General features: G+C 41.2%; 1 pseudogene across 1 annotated transcript in view; it reads left to right on the top strand.

Moving 5' to 3' along the window:
• Positions 1-14918, top strand: part of LOC108524434 (nucleolar protein 11 pseudogene) — a 170545-nt pseudogene that overhangs the window by 51007 nt on the left and 104620 nt on the right. The gene's annotated exons all lie outside the window — the stretch shown is intronic.

The raw sequence follows: 14918 nt of genomic DNA, 5'->3' as shown, positions 1-14918 counted from the left end.
TCCTGCTCAGCATTATATATCATACTAGAACAGCAACCAACTCTGCGGCAAACACACATGCACAGGGCACAGTGCATAGTCTTGTCTCTACACACAGCTGCTGCTTTCATTCTGATTGGTTAAAATCTAATTGTTTGAATGAATTCAGGGGTTGCTAAGTGATTAGTACTTATTTAGGCTAGTTCAGTCAGAACTGGCAATTGGCGTTGTTGTTCCATCTGCTGAGACTGTTCCCTCTTCTTCCTCTTGCTAACGCTACTCATTCTTTTGAATTCAGTATGAGGAGCCCCTTCTTTCTGGAAAAAAATGTTTGACCACCCTTATCCCAATTTACTTTAGATGCCTTCCTGTGGACTCCCCAGCACCACCCAAAAAATGTACTGTTAATCCAGCAGACGTATTTGCAACGGTAATGTCAGCTATTGACCAGGTTCTTGCTGAGAGAGCTACAGATACTGGGGTGATTCAGAATGATACAGTTGCTCCCTGCACAAGTAAATCTCCCAGTCTGGTGGTGAAGGCAGATATCAAATGAATCATTACAAATGTATTGAATGTTCCTAAAAATGCCTGACTCAGAGTCACATGGGTAGTGATAGGGACTGTGCCATCTTTTCTGTTGTTGTCATGGTGCCTGGCATATAATACCGTATCAGTAAATGTTTTTTATGTGCATGAATGAATTTTGGTGGTGTATTTATTGAGCATGTGGATAAAGTTATGTCAGTAGAATATCATTTATCTTTTTATTAGAGCCCTCCTAAGATTTTACCAGGCTGGGCCATGATGCCTTCCATTAAGAAACAGTGGATTGGGGTGGAGGGAGGAAGAGCATTAGGAAAAATAGCTGATGCATGCGGGGCTTAATACCTAGGTGATGGGTTGATAAGTGCAGCAAACCACCATAGCACACTTTTACTTGTGTAACAAACCTGTACATCCTGCACATGTACCCTGGAACTTAAAAATTAAAATAAAAAATAAAAGAAACAGTGGGGACGGGACCTACATCTGGATCCAGCCGATCCTTTTTGCTGCCAGCCAGGTTATGCCAGCCTCCTCTCATCCCTTGGTCAGTCTGATATCTGGGGGGCTGCAAGGTGGTACCTCACATATCAAGGTTTGACCTTCTTCTTTGTTAACCTTTGACTTTAGCTACCATGACCCTGTCGATAGATGAACCTTTGTTTCCTGCTGCCCGTCATATCCTATCCTTTGGAATAATTTATAGCAGTACTTGACTAGGGCTCTTCTGACCTATGCCTGTCCTGAGCAGACACACATTGCCCTCTACCATGTTCTGGGGAACCTAGCTGGCAGCTACCTTGATCCTTCCTGGTTCACTTGCCTTCCAATATCGGCTTTTCCCTAATATGATTTCCAGATCCCAAGGTTGTTGGTTAGTGTTTTGTCTTGTCTTGTTTTGTTTTTTTAGACAAGGTCTCTGTTATCCAGGCTGGAGTACAGTGGTGCCATCACAGCTCACTGCAGCCTCATCTCCTGGGTTCAAACAGTCCTCCCACCTCAGCCACCCAAGTAATTGGGACTGGAGTCATGTACTACCATGCCTGGCTAACTTTCTTATTTTTTGTTAACACAGGATCTCGGTATGTTGCTCAGGCTGTTCTCAAACTGCTGGGCTCAAGCAGTCCTCCTTCCTCGGCCACTCAAAGTGCTGGGATTACAGATATAAGCCACCATGCCCAGTAATCCCAAGTTTTTAGAACAGCAACAAAAAAGTATAGCCCTTGGAACTAGACATAATTGATTCTGAAAGGACTTCTCTATTTGCCAGCTTTATCATTCTGAGCCTAATTTTCTCATCTGCAAAATGGGGATAAAATCATGACATCATAGGGTTATTTTAAGTGTAGTACCTACCATGTAATTGCTGAGAAAGTGGTAGTTCCCTCCCATATCCCATCTCAGTGTATTGACTTTTGTATTCAAAGAAGACATTGTTGATTACTTTCTCTCCAGTATATTATTTACTTTAGGGTACTTTTCCTAGATGGGGATAGTGGCTTGCTTCCAGGGCTGGCCTTAACCACACCGTTATCAGAGCTTCCGGACTCCAGTGACATGGTTACCTGGCTCACTCACTTGGAGAATACGGGTCCCATGGCTTCTGGCACAATGACTTCACTATAGCTGCAGTTCTACCCTTTCCTTCCAACTGTGGCTCAGTGCCAGGATAGAAGGAAAATGCAAAAGAGTTTGGCAATATTTCAGAGAGAAGACTTTTAGCAGAAGTCATAGTTTTGCTGTCCTGGGCAGTGTTATGAAGGCACTTTCCCACACACTCCTCTGGATCCTACCTTCATCTGCCACCTTTACTCCTGGTTCTTTCTTCTAAGAGGATACAGTAGTATATTTGGGTGGCATGTGACATGACAATATCTCTTATTTTGACCTCCCATAGCATTTAAGCATTTATTGTCTGTAAATTTTGTATAATTAAGTTTTTTCTCTCTGAATTTCATGTATGATTAAAGTATGCTAGTCATAAATCATTCAAGATAACACTAAGCTCTTCAATAGCAAGGGTTATGAATGAATAGCTCAGGGCCTGAACACAACCTGAGAACTGCTATTTTAGGGAATAGGATGAAAAGAGAAGTCAATGAAGAAAACTGAGGAGAAGTGAGAGAAACAGGAGGAAAAACAGCAAAATGGAGTGTTAAAGAACCCTGATGAGGAGAGTTTAGGAGAGACAGACAACAGGATGTAAGCTTCAGGATATTTTGGAAGGTTTTGGGCACATTTCATTTACAGGGTCATGGGGTAGTGAAGTTGGAATCCAGCACTCTAATCATCAGTGTCAAGAAGGGCAGGACCAGCTTTCTCTTTATGTAAACCCTCAAACTTTAATGGGCACTGGAATCCACAATCCTGGGCCTTACCTACAGAGATCCTGTTTCAGTACGTAGGACCTGAAACTCTGTATTTTAACAGACATCACAGGTGATCATGATGCTGGTGGTCCCGAAAGAAACATGGGTCTCTGGTTAACAAAGTAGTCCAAGGTTGTAGTGGTAGTTTGACAGCCCTATCAGGTCTTGTGATCAACTAAAGTCACAAAGTCACAAAGTTAAAATGATAGAAGGGCCCTTAGAGGGATGATCTACCAGTGCAACTCAATAGGGGCACTGTATTAGTTTGTTCTCACACTGCTATAAAGACATACCTGAGATTGTGTGATTTATAAAGAAATGTTTAATCGGTTCACGGTTCTGCAGGGTGTACAGGCTTCTGCTTCTAGGGAGGCCTCATGAAACTTACAATCATTGCAGAAGGTGAAGGAGAAGCAAGCACATCTTCACATGGCCAGCAGGAGTTGGACGAGGTGCAACACATTTAAACAAACAGTGCTAGGAGGATGTTGCTAACCCGTTACAAACTACCCCCCATGATCCAGTCACCTCCCACCAGGCCCTTCCGGTAACACTGGGGATTACAATTCAACATGAGATTTGGGTGGGAGCACAGAGCCAAACCATATCAGGCACTATTGGAATTTTAGGTGGCACCATGCTTCCTTGCAGGGGACTGTTTGTCCTGTGCAATGCAAGATGTGTAGTACACTTTGTTCCCACCAACTAGACTCCAGTAGCACCCCTCAGTCATTCTGATGACCAACAAAATCCCCACCACATATATTTCCTCATTCCTCCTAAGAGGGTAGTACCATCCCCACTGAGAACCACTGCCAGTATAATCCCTTCATTTTATTTGGGAGGGAAATGGGTCTCAGAGCAGGGGAGGGAATTCTTCAAAGTCTGTCAGTGAGCTCTTTTTGAGGTAAGATACTCTCAAGTCTGTTATTCTTCATCTTGTATTTCTGTAACTAAGTTTGGGAACCTAAATGCAGGCTTGCTCCCCAGTTAGGTGGTTAACCTTATTAGAAAAGATAGAGACCATCATCTTACTAGGTCCCTGTTGTCTCTGACAGTATCAAGTATTGTGCTGGCTACACATAGGCACCTCCCAGATACTCACTGAACTGAATTGAACCACAAAACTCTGTGGAGTTCCTTGAAGATGAACAAGATTCAGAACCCTCCTAGGCAGTAAGTCTTCTTTCAGGAGGGACCGAATTGTTTGTTTAGACTGCACTTTGAAGAGAAACACTTTAGCTCATTAGCATATTCTTAGTACATCAAGAACATTCATCTGGACCCCGAGCCATGCTAGAGTGTACATGCCAAGAGGGCAGGGAATGTTGTCTTTCTTCATTGTTTATCTTCAACTCCTAGACTGGTGCCTGGTACATAGGGAGATACTCAGTAAATATTTATGTATGAAGAAATGGCTTCACCTTACAATAGAAGATTGTTTACTTTCTTCAGACAAGTATGAAATAAGCAAGTCTTTGCAAGGATTATTATATCCTTGGAGAAAAGTAAAAAGTAAATATGAGTTAGAAGAATATGAGTACATTGTATTTGCAAAGAAGATTTCTAAAATTCAAAGGCCTTTCTCATCTATTAAGGAAAAGGTAGAGAAATGTGCCCTTTTTGAACCTACAGTGACAGATGCTGATGGCTAGACTAATGTCCGCAGAGAAAGGCTGCTGGTGCTGTTGCTCAGCGCACCATCCCTTCCTCTGACCTGTTCAGCACTGTCAGGAGTGACATGAAGAGACCACTGATGGCCTGTGAGGAGATTCACAGATGGGGGAGCTGGGCAGCTAAGTGAAGGCATTGGCTCACACAGTCATTGGCTGTCAGAAAGTAACAGTAAATCAAATCCAAGAGGAAGAAATGTAACAGTTAGGGAAATATGGGTTTCAAACCCCAATGAACCACGCAAGAGTGATCTGCTTTAACAGCACTAGGTAGGAAAAAGCCTTCAGGATTTCAACTGATAGAAAGACCAACAGTACCTAACAGGTTGATGTTGCTGCTCCAAAGGACTGATGTGACCTCAAACCACCTTATTGAAGGCTGTTGCCTAGATTACAAGAAGCAGTGGTCCATACCTGCACACACCTGTTCTGTTTACTTCTTACTTGTGTTCCTGTCATACAAGGCACCTAGACAAACGAGAGTCCATTCAGAAAGTTATCAGGATGTGGATAACTTTGTAACCTGGTTGTATAGAGAACAGTGGAAATAACTGGAGATAATTTACTTTAATATTATGAGAGGAGTCTGGGGACTATTGTAGCAACTCGCAAAGATTTGAAGGGTTGACATGTAGGGCAAAGAACAGTCTGGTTCTGTAATCTCCTGAGAACAGAATCGGCACTAATGGATTGAAATGCCTGCAAGTCAGATTATTGGGTCAACACAAGGGAAAACTTTCTAATGACTATGCTATCCAAGACTTCAGTGGGCTAGTTCATTTGGTAGTGAGTTCCTTGTCACTGGAAGAGTTCAAGTAGTGAACTGATCACTTACCTGGCAGGGAAGCCGTAAAGGGGGCTTAAACATCTGATGAGATTGAACTTCATGACTTTTAAAATCTCATTCAAGCCTGCACACAAGCCTGTTCAAGTTTGGGTTTTGTATTTTCAAGGTGATAAGTGAATCTGATTCAATGTATATGAATATTACGTCTGTCACCAAGGTAAGGTAGAGTTATCATTTGGGACATAAGTGACCATCACTCTTTAAATGCCTATCAGTGTATAGGTTTTAGAAAATTTCATCAAACCTCTTGCAAGAACATATGCTTAATGTGCACTAAGAAACCTGATTATCAAAGCAGTCCCTCTACCAAGAAAGCCCCCTGCCCTTCCTAGCTCACCTTCTACCCAGCCAGGTATTTTCATTTATATCTGTGGGTATCTAAATCAGGTTTGCTCAGGACTAATTCACAGCAAGGTGAGAAGCAAACTAATACAGGTACCTGTGATTTGGACAGCACTGCTCTCAGGGTCAGGGTCAAGATCAAGGGCCTTACTTTGTTCTCTCGCCTGTCTTGTTTGCTTAGGTCAGGACAGTCTTGCTTATTTTCTGGCTGTTGAACATCTTGTGCTGTTCCTTCAACATTTTCACTATTCACAGTTGCTAACTTGTCTTCTTTTGATAGGTTCTTTTTTTTTGTTAAGACCTACATGATAAAAATGCAAATAAAACAGAAGTATATTCAGTGAAATGTAAGCCTCGCCTGTCCTAACTAATCCTATGTTCCTTAATTCCCTCCTCCAGAGGCAACTGCTATGACTACCTTCTTTCAGGTCCTTCCGTAGTGAGTCTGTGCAAACATAAGCACTATGTAGATATTTGTATGGTCTTAAAGCCTCCCATCTGGCTCTGCCCACCAGTTTGTGTGATCTTTTGCTCATCTTCAGCTCCTGCAATAGCTCATTTATTTGGATCCAACCCTGTCTGCTAACCTGTCTTGGCTTCACTATTTTCTACTGCTCGCCTGCTCTCATACTGCCACTCTGACTTGGTAAGACCTTAATCTGGGACAGGAAGAAGTAGAAATCATCATTTAGGAAGAGTAAAGCATTTCTAGTTTCTATTTCCATTCCATATTTTCTAGCCCTGTAAAATTAAATTATGCCTGTTCATCTGCTACTGACTCACTATATTCCACAAGGAAGCAATTTGCATTTTTCTTCACAGCAGCATCTTTCTCCTCAGGATGCTGTGGCAACTAATGTTTTAAGATTCTAAGAAAAAATCATAATAATAGAACCTTTCCATCCTAGGCATCTAAAAATTGAATTGTGACCAAAGCATAAAGAAATATTATTAAAGAAGCTAAACAGTTTACAAACTCAGCAATGCCATGTTGAAGATTAAACCCTGTAGGTTGGGAATTCATTTAGGGCACATTCGCATTCTGTGTTTTTAGACGTGGCTGCATGCACAAGTCACCTAACACATCACCACAGAATACAATATGTCAAAGTATTTAGAATGTGAGAGCATCACACAGATAACGGAGCAGTTTTTATCTGGGAAGGTGAGAAAAGGGAGTGAGGGAGTAAATTGGCCCATAGAATTCTAGAGTTTGAAGGGGCCTCAAAGATGAGCTAGTAGTGTAGGCTAAGTACCTTTGGCTGCATCGCTACCAAGTGGTTGTCTAGCTTATGCTTTGAGTACCTCCACTGACAGCATGCTCTTTATATCTCAAGGCAGCTTATTTCATCAGGCTGCCCTATTAGAAAGCTTTTCTTTAGGCCATACCAAAATCTATCAACTAGTATTTTCTACTGCTTGTTCCTAGATTAAACTTCTTGGGGCCACACAGCCACACTAAATTCTTTGTAAGTATGAAAGCCCTTTATATATGTAAAAATAGTTTTCAAGTACTCCTGTCTAGAGTAAGCATTTAAAATTCCTTCAGTGGTCATCAGATGACATTGTTTCCCACCCGTCTATCATTTTGGGCACAAAACCCTCACCTATGTAGTAAAATGTGTCAGTTCCTTCTCTTGTGTCTTGTTTTTGGCCTAAATAATTTCAATGAGATGACCACAAATTAAAATAATCTTGGAAAGGAATCAAATATGGAAGTATTTGAGAATGAGATAATAAAGGCAAGTCTGGTCATACAGTTTCAGAAGCTTATGTCTTTAATCAGTTAGGCTAATAATAGGCCATGAGCATGGACATCAAAAAACTAGGGATCACCCTCAGCATGATCTGCAGAATGAAAATGCTAGGAAACCATAGACTCTGCAAATAGGAAAGTCCTTTAGCAATCAGCTAATGAAACTCCATCATTTTATAGATAGAGATTTGATAGATAGAGACTGAGATTTGAAGAGGCCAAAGGACATACCCAATGTCTCACAGCTACATTGGCAGAGCAAAGACTAATTAATCCATGTCTTTTGATTACCATTTCAGTGCTTTTCTGTGTGTGTTTTCTTAACTTGAGACACAAGCAACAGCCAGATAGTAAAGGATATCCTTTTATTACCTTCTCTCCGGTCACTGTTAACCAATTATATTTCACTTCAAAATATATTTCAAAAGTTACAGAGTTACATAAGAATGCTCTTAAGATTCTTGGATTGATCTCCAAAGCAACCCTGCCTTATTCACCAAAAACTTAGCAGTTTGTGTCTTTTTGAGTTTTGAATTAATGTGCGCGTCAGTGAGGATAAGTCCCCATTACTATGAGGAATTTGTACAATGAGTGTCTAATAACATGGATACCACAAGGGAATATTGATAAGACATTTGAGAATAAGAAGAAAATATTGGCCAATAATGCATATTATTGTGTAATAAAACCCTGATGTCATATAATCATGTTATGGCAACATCAGCCTAAACAGAAACTCAAAATCGTTGAATTCCTCCGGACATGTGTGCAATGTACCTGGTTCTTCACGTGTACATTGGAAATGCACATTAAAGTGGAAATGGGGAGCTGTTGCTAGAATTCTAGGATATTGGAGACAGATGAAAGGTATTCACCCTGCAGGCACTTTGTGGATATTTCTAATTTGAAAAACAAAGACAATCCCAATGTCTAGATTTCCCATTTATGTAGTCCCCCAAAACATTTCAGTAGCAGATCTCCTATGAGTCTAGGTCCTTCTTAAGCTGAGGGTTCCCAGGTAGAAACTATACTGATTGAGATGAGCCATTGGGCCTTATTTAAGAATGACCCAAGTCTAGTTCTTGTCAGACTTGGGTCTTTTCTATTTAAATTCAGTCGGTATAGATGCTATTTTCTAGACCCCATTTCTTAGAAATCTGTGGCAACCAAAACTTTGAAAATTTGAAGACAAAATTAAACATTTGAGAGAAGGGATTATGGAAAACCTTGCTAAATGGCCTTTTTAAAAATTAAAAATGGTCCCAGCCCTACTTTCCAATCCTATAAGATAGCATGCCATCACATATCTATGCCATAATTTATACTGTATTGATTTTATTGTCACAACTTTGGAAATCTCTGTCATGTGTATTTATGATGGCCCATAAATGTTTGGAATAACATTTAGAGACCAAGTCACTATTTGGAGTCAAGGAAATAGAAGGCTGTGTAGACAGGTTAGAGCCCATTAATGGACCCAGTGTGTAGACCTAAGAAACCTGCCTAAGATAACTTCTCTTGAAAAATTGAGTAAAAGAAGCCCTCAAATAATAGTAGCTCAAAATGGAAGTTTAAAAATGGAAGTCTGTGAGCTGTGTAGCCCAAAGTGATGACTCTATTTGAAAGCCCTTATTTTTTTCCTGTCCAGGAATCCTCAAATGGTATGTTTGTAAAAGGAACTGACAAAAGCATGCAGCTATACTAAGCAGCAAGATTCTCTGGATGAGCAGATCACAGCTTTCACATATTAGCACGTCCTGAACATGTAACTCCCAGTTATAGATCTGGAGTTACTTGCATCATCAATTCAATACTTTGGGACTTAGGGCTCCAGTTGTATTGGTGCCAGATGGAGAATTAATATGTTGTCTAACTCAGACTAGTTAAGGGGTTTTGCTCCTCAGAGGGAGTGGGAGAGAATGTGACTGTTTTGCTCTCATTTTCCTCATCCTGCATTAGAAACAAAGCAAAAAGTTGGCTGGAATCAGTATTAGCATTGCCCACAGCTGCTGAACTCTGATGTAACCAGATGCCATAGCTATAGCAACAGGGAAATATTGGAATTTTGAAATTAACATGCTACTGAAAGTTGCTAAATATATCACGCTTTGTGAAGGGGTTCATATTGTAGGTATTTCCATTATTTCTCAAATGACAAAGTAAGTCAGGCTTTAGACAGAAAGTTAATTTATTATATATGGTGGTTGCTGAAGTCTCCCTTACTTGATCTATATCTATAAATATGTTTTTTGAAAGCAAATGAGATAAATCAGCTTGATTGTCCAAGGCACAGATGGAAATTGGGGCTGTCATAAAGCCATCTTCAGATTTGTGTGGGTGTCGGAATATTCATCTTTGGGGTTTAGTGGAAAGAACCTCAGGCTAGGAGTCAGGAAACCTAAGTCTCAGCCTCTATGATTAAATTATTAGGTGATCTTGGGCAGATCTCGGGTTCTCCATTTTTTAAATGCCAGGTGTTGAGCTCTTCTGCCTTCCAATTCTAGGATTCTGGAATAGTTAGGTTTCTAATTCTCCCGGCTGTGGCTCTGGCGGGTACTTAACTGACATCCTGTGAAATAAGAAAGAGACCCACATCCCAGGATCCCTGGATCAGAGTGGTGGGTGACACGTAAAGAGAACTGTGATTTCCCCCTATAGGCTTTTCCCTGGATAGGTAAGTGTTTTCTCCACTCAACAAACCCTATAATGGGCCTGTTGACTTCATGCTCCTTCACTCCTCCTTTCCCCGCAACTGGGCCTATGTGACTCCCAAAATGAGGCCCTGCACCTTACTCCACTCTACCTAGCAAGGCTCTGAGGCCCTACCTTGTAGTCAAGAGAGATCTGAAGGATCCAGTCATAAAAGCAGGTCATGGATGCGGTACAGCTGCAAGTTGTTCTTGGACTCTTCACCTTAGTCCTAATAAATAGATTCTTGCCACCTTTCTGTGACTGGCACACCTTGCCTTCTCTTCCATATCCAGGAGCTCATTACCTGTCTACTACCTACTTTCTGTTTTTAGGGAGCCTGGTCCCTACCTTGGCTTTGTACTTGGTGTCTTTTTCCACTGTGGACTGAAATTCTGTTGCCCTTTTCAGTCTCCCTGGGGTCTGGGCTTGTCCACTGCCAGAATTATCTGGGATCACTCATCTGCCTGTCCATGGAGATATTTGTCTAAGGCTTGTGTCCAAGACTCCATAATGCCTCATAGCCTACTAGCCAGCATAGCCTTTTGTTGCTTACTGTTGATCCTCAGTGAGGCTGCTGGCCTGCCTTGCCTAGACCTCTGCCTGCTGCTTATTACCAGACCCTCTTAAGGTGTGCCTCATCTGCTCTGTGGGGACATTGCCCTGTAACTCATATCTGGGCCTACACAACACAGTTGGTTAGTCTCTACTTCTCATCTCTTTTTGGAGACCCTAACCTCAAAGCCATCACGGCCCTGCCTAGTCTCTGTGTTTTAGATTTCCCCAGGCTGGTCTATTCTAATCCCAGCCAAGTTTTAGTTATAACTTACAAAGACTATATGGGCAGTCCTTGGGCCAGGTTGCCCTGCCTGGGCCAGGTTTGTGGGCCCGTCTCTCGAGATGAAAGCTACTGTGTCTTGTTTCTCAGTCACTATGTACCAGTTAATGAACAACCTTGTAAAACTTTGCTTTTGATGACCTTGTAGGCTAAATTCAAGTTAATATTCTGAGATGGATGATGAAGCAGAATTTTTGTGTCTTTGTAGCCTACCGTAGGTAGAGGGATGCTGTTGGGAATTTTTGAGCCACCCTGAGAAAATTAGGTGAAAGGTGAGAAATGCCTTTGTGATCATTTTGGAAGCTAAGTTGCATGTGAATCTAAGGTGGCATTGGTAGTGGTAGTAGTACTTAGTCTAGTAGTATTCAACTCCTTGCCAAGGCGCTTCTGGTTTAATGAAATGACCCAGAGCCTCAGCTTCATAGCAGGGTTGCGTGTATTGGCTAGCTACATGTCCTTGTGTTGAGGACTTACACTTTTTGAACCTCAATTTTCTCATATGTCAAGTAAGGCTTTGTGGATGATATCTTTATAAGCTTTCAGGCAATGCCAAGGAATACCAGTTAGTGGGTAGTGGATGTGAAAGTGTTTTAAGAACTGTAATGCATCATGCAGGTTATCTAGTCTTCCTTCCCAGATGGATGGAGTTTACAGACATGGGACTTCTTTCCCAGTATTGGTGGACAGGGAAGATTTGGATCAACATCCTGAGGTCAGAGTGAAGGCAAACAGCTTGACATGGAGCTAGATGAGACCAGCATGACAGTACAGAAAGCCAAGTACTTTGGGGCCAGCAGAGCTAATACATGAGGAAGTTTGAAGGAGAGGAATTTCCTGAGTGGAGAGGAATTTCCTGAGCTGGAGTACAGGGGCTACTGGCTTCTTTTTGTTTGGTGCCTGCTGTTGCTTGTCTAGTAGCTTAGACCCAAGTTATTCTGGAAGCAGTTAAAGGGTAGAAGAAGAGCAGACAGAATGTGTGGAACTATTCTTATAAGATAGGACAGGATTTAGGGACCAGGCAAAGGGTACAAAGCCAGTATCAGCTAGTCCAAGGTAAACCCAGTTCAAAGGAGAAGAGTAAATGGCCTAGATGAGCAGCAAAGGCAGACCATATTTGGACACTAATAATGGTGAATGTTATGTGTCAACTTGACTAGCTTATGGTGCCCAGTTGTTTGGTCAAATACTAGTCTAGATATTGCTGTTTAGGGATTTTTAAAGATGAGATTAACATTTAAATCAGTAAACTTTGAGTAAAGCATTACCCTCCATAATGTGAGTGGGCCTCATCCAATTCATTGAAAGCCTTGAGATTAGAAAAAAAAAAAAAATGGTTTCCCAAAGAAGACAACATTTGGCCTCAAGACCATAACATGGAAACCCTGCCTGAGTTTCTAGGCTGCTTGACCGACCATGCAAATTTTGGATTCCAGACTGTAACATCACTTCTTACCTGGGTTTCTAGCCTGTTTGCATGTGCAGACTTACCGTCTCCCACAATTATCTGAACCAGTTCCTTAAAATCTCTCCCTCTCTCTCTCTCTCCATACACAGACACACACGCACACACACACATGCGCACACATTTTTTGAATGTTGTTTGTCCCCTTCAAAACTCATGTTGAAATATGATTGCCATCGTGACAATATTTAGCAAGTGGGGCCTTTGAGAGGTGATTGGATCGACAGGGCTCTGCCCTCATTAGTGGATTAATGCTGTTGAATAGGAGTGAGTATGTTATAAAAGGGCAAGTTTGGCCCCTTTTGCTCTCTCCCTCTCAGCTCTTGCTCTTCTGCCATGTGAGGAATAGTGTTTCTCCCTCTGGAGGATGTAGCATTCAAGAAGCCATCTTGGAAGTGGAGACAGCTTTGACTCGATGCCAGATCAGCTGGTACCGTGATCATGGACTTCCAGCTTCCAGAACTGTGGAAAACATATTTCTGTTGTTTATAAATTACCCAGTCTATGGTATTCTGTTAGAACAGCACAAAATGAACTAAGATAATGTGTGTGTGTGTTTATGTGTGTGTATGCACATGTATGAGCATGTGCATGTGTGTGAGTTTGTGTGTGTATCTCCTATTTGTTCTGTCTGGATAACTATGACTGAAACAGATATGATGAAGATAGCAATGTGGCTTTGAGCAGAGACAGTTGCAGGATTATGGAGAGCCTTGAGTGAGCTGTCATTATGAGTTCTTTCACCCAAATAGTCATAAAACATTAAGTAATATTTGAGTAATAATAATTAATTATTACTATGTCTACTAAGTGAGCATATATTGTGCCATAGAGGTTGGTTGGCACAATTTCTATTGACTCAAGATTTCTGAGATGCTAATCCAGAGCCTGAGTGGAAGTCTCTCATCTTCCTGTCAGAGAAGCTTTACTCTCCTGAAGGGAGCACCAAAAGCTGGGTATCCTCCATCAGGGAATGGGGATCTGAATAGAAAAGGCCTCCAGTTCTGTCAGGTTAATACTGGGATCAAGAAGGACTTTTATATTAATGGAGTCAATGCCATTGCAAGTTAGCATTCATTTAGTCCACCTCTTCATTGTACACATAGGGAGAGTGAACCTGAGAGAAGAGAAGCCACCTTTATAGGCCACACAGCAAGTTGGTGGCACAGCCAGCCCTCACACTCACATCTCCTGATAATAAGTAAGGTAGAGAAGAAAGGAGAAGGAAAGAGATGAAGGTTGTTTGCTAGAAGAGAAGTCTGGATTCCCATTATGCTTTTCTGTGGGCCATTTGGTGAGTAATTGTTCCAAAGTTTGGAAGTGTCCTATTTTCATAGCTGGATAGAATGGAGAGAAAATAGAAAGGTTTAAAAAATAAAGTGAAATAACATAACATATTTGTAAGGGCCCCTAACTACTAAATTACAAAATTGAAAATGATCTATATGGTTTTCATTGATGAGTAAATCTGCTCTCTGGTGGACTTCTCTAGTGGGAACAAGGCCATTGCAGTCAGTCTGACCACCTTGACCAAAGGCCAGGTTTGCCCTTGTTAAAATAAAGGTACACTGTGCTTGCTGTGGGACCAGGCTTCCTTATTTCTCTTCTGTATTTGTTCAGGAATTTGGTTCTGTCCCATGAGCATACTAAATTGAATTGATCAATGAAAATGGCATCTGTGCTTGTTTGTTTTAACTTGACTTTGATAGCTTCATCCATTAAACTTTCAATGAAGTTGTAATTTCTTAAAAAAAAAAACCCTAAATTTTAAAACATGCTGGCAGTTCATAATTACCTTGGTGTGTATCAAGATGAATCAGTGAAGGTGACTCTCTTTCCTTTGCATTTACTATTGTTGCTTTGTGCCTGTGTTTTCTATTTAGGATTTATTAGTGTAAATCCCCCTTATACATCATTGAAAGCATTAGGATTTATGTAGTATTAAATCCATATGAGGATTTATATGGAATTAAATCCAATCTAAAAGACAGTGGATAACCTAGTAGGGTTTTGTACCCATAATTTCTACCACTCTTTGTGGAAAAGCATTTCGTTACAAACTTTCATATTTGGGAAAGCAGTGTTCTACAAATGGCATCTATTATTGCCGATGTGGAGTGTTTTACTGTACTTTGCATATAGTCCCTGGGCTCCTCACTGAGACGCATCCTCATGGCAAAGCATCTTTCATGGCCAGGAGGAGGACATTAACCTCCTCTCTGCTCCTTCCCTGTTTGGAGCACAGCACAGCTTTGATTAACTCTTTAAAGAGCCTTCTGTTTACATGCTCTCACAGATCTGCTGACAGTATTTGCAAAGCACATTGCAATTTTTGACAGCAGGCGCCACTGGGGTGGGGAAGATACTTGTCAGCTTTTTCCTTTGGTGACTTTCCTTCCGTTTTTTTTTTTTTTTTTT

This window comes from Rhinopithecus bieti, unplaced genomic scaffold (assembly GCF_001698545.2).
Source record: "Rhinopithecus bieti isolate Rb0 unplaced genomic scaffold, ASM169854v2 scaffold_80089, whole genome shotgun sequence".
NCBI lineage: Eukaryota > Metazoa > Chordata > Mammalia > Primates > Cercopithecidae > Rhinopithecus > Rhinopithecus bieti.
The sequence above is the reverse complement of the archived record's forward strand: the minus strand, read 5'-3'. Positions and strand labels throughout refer to the sequence as shown.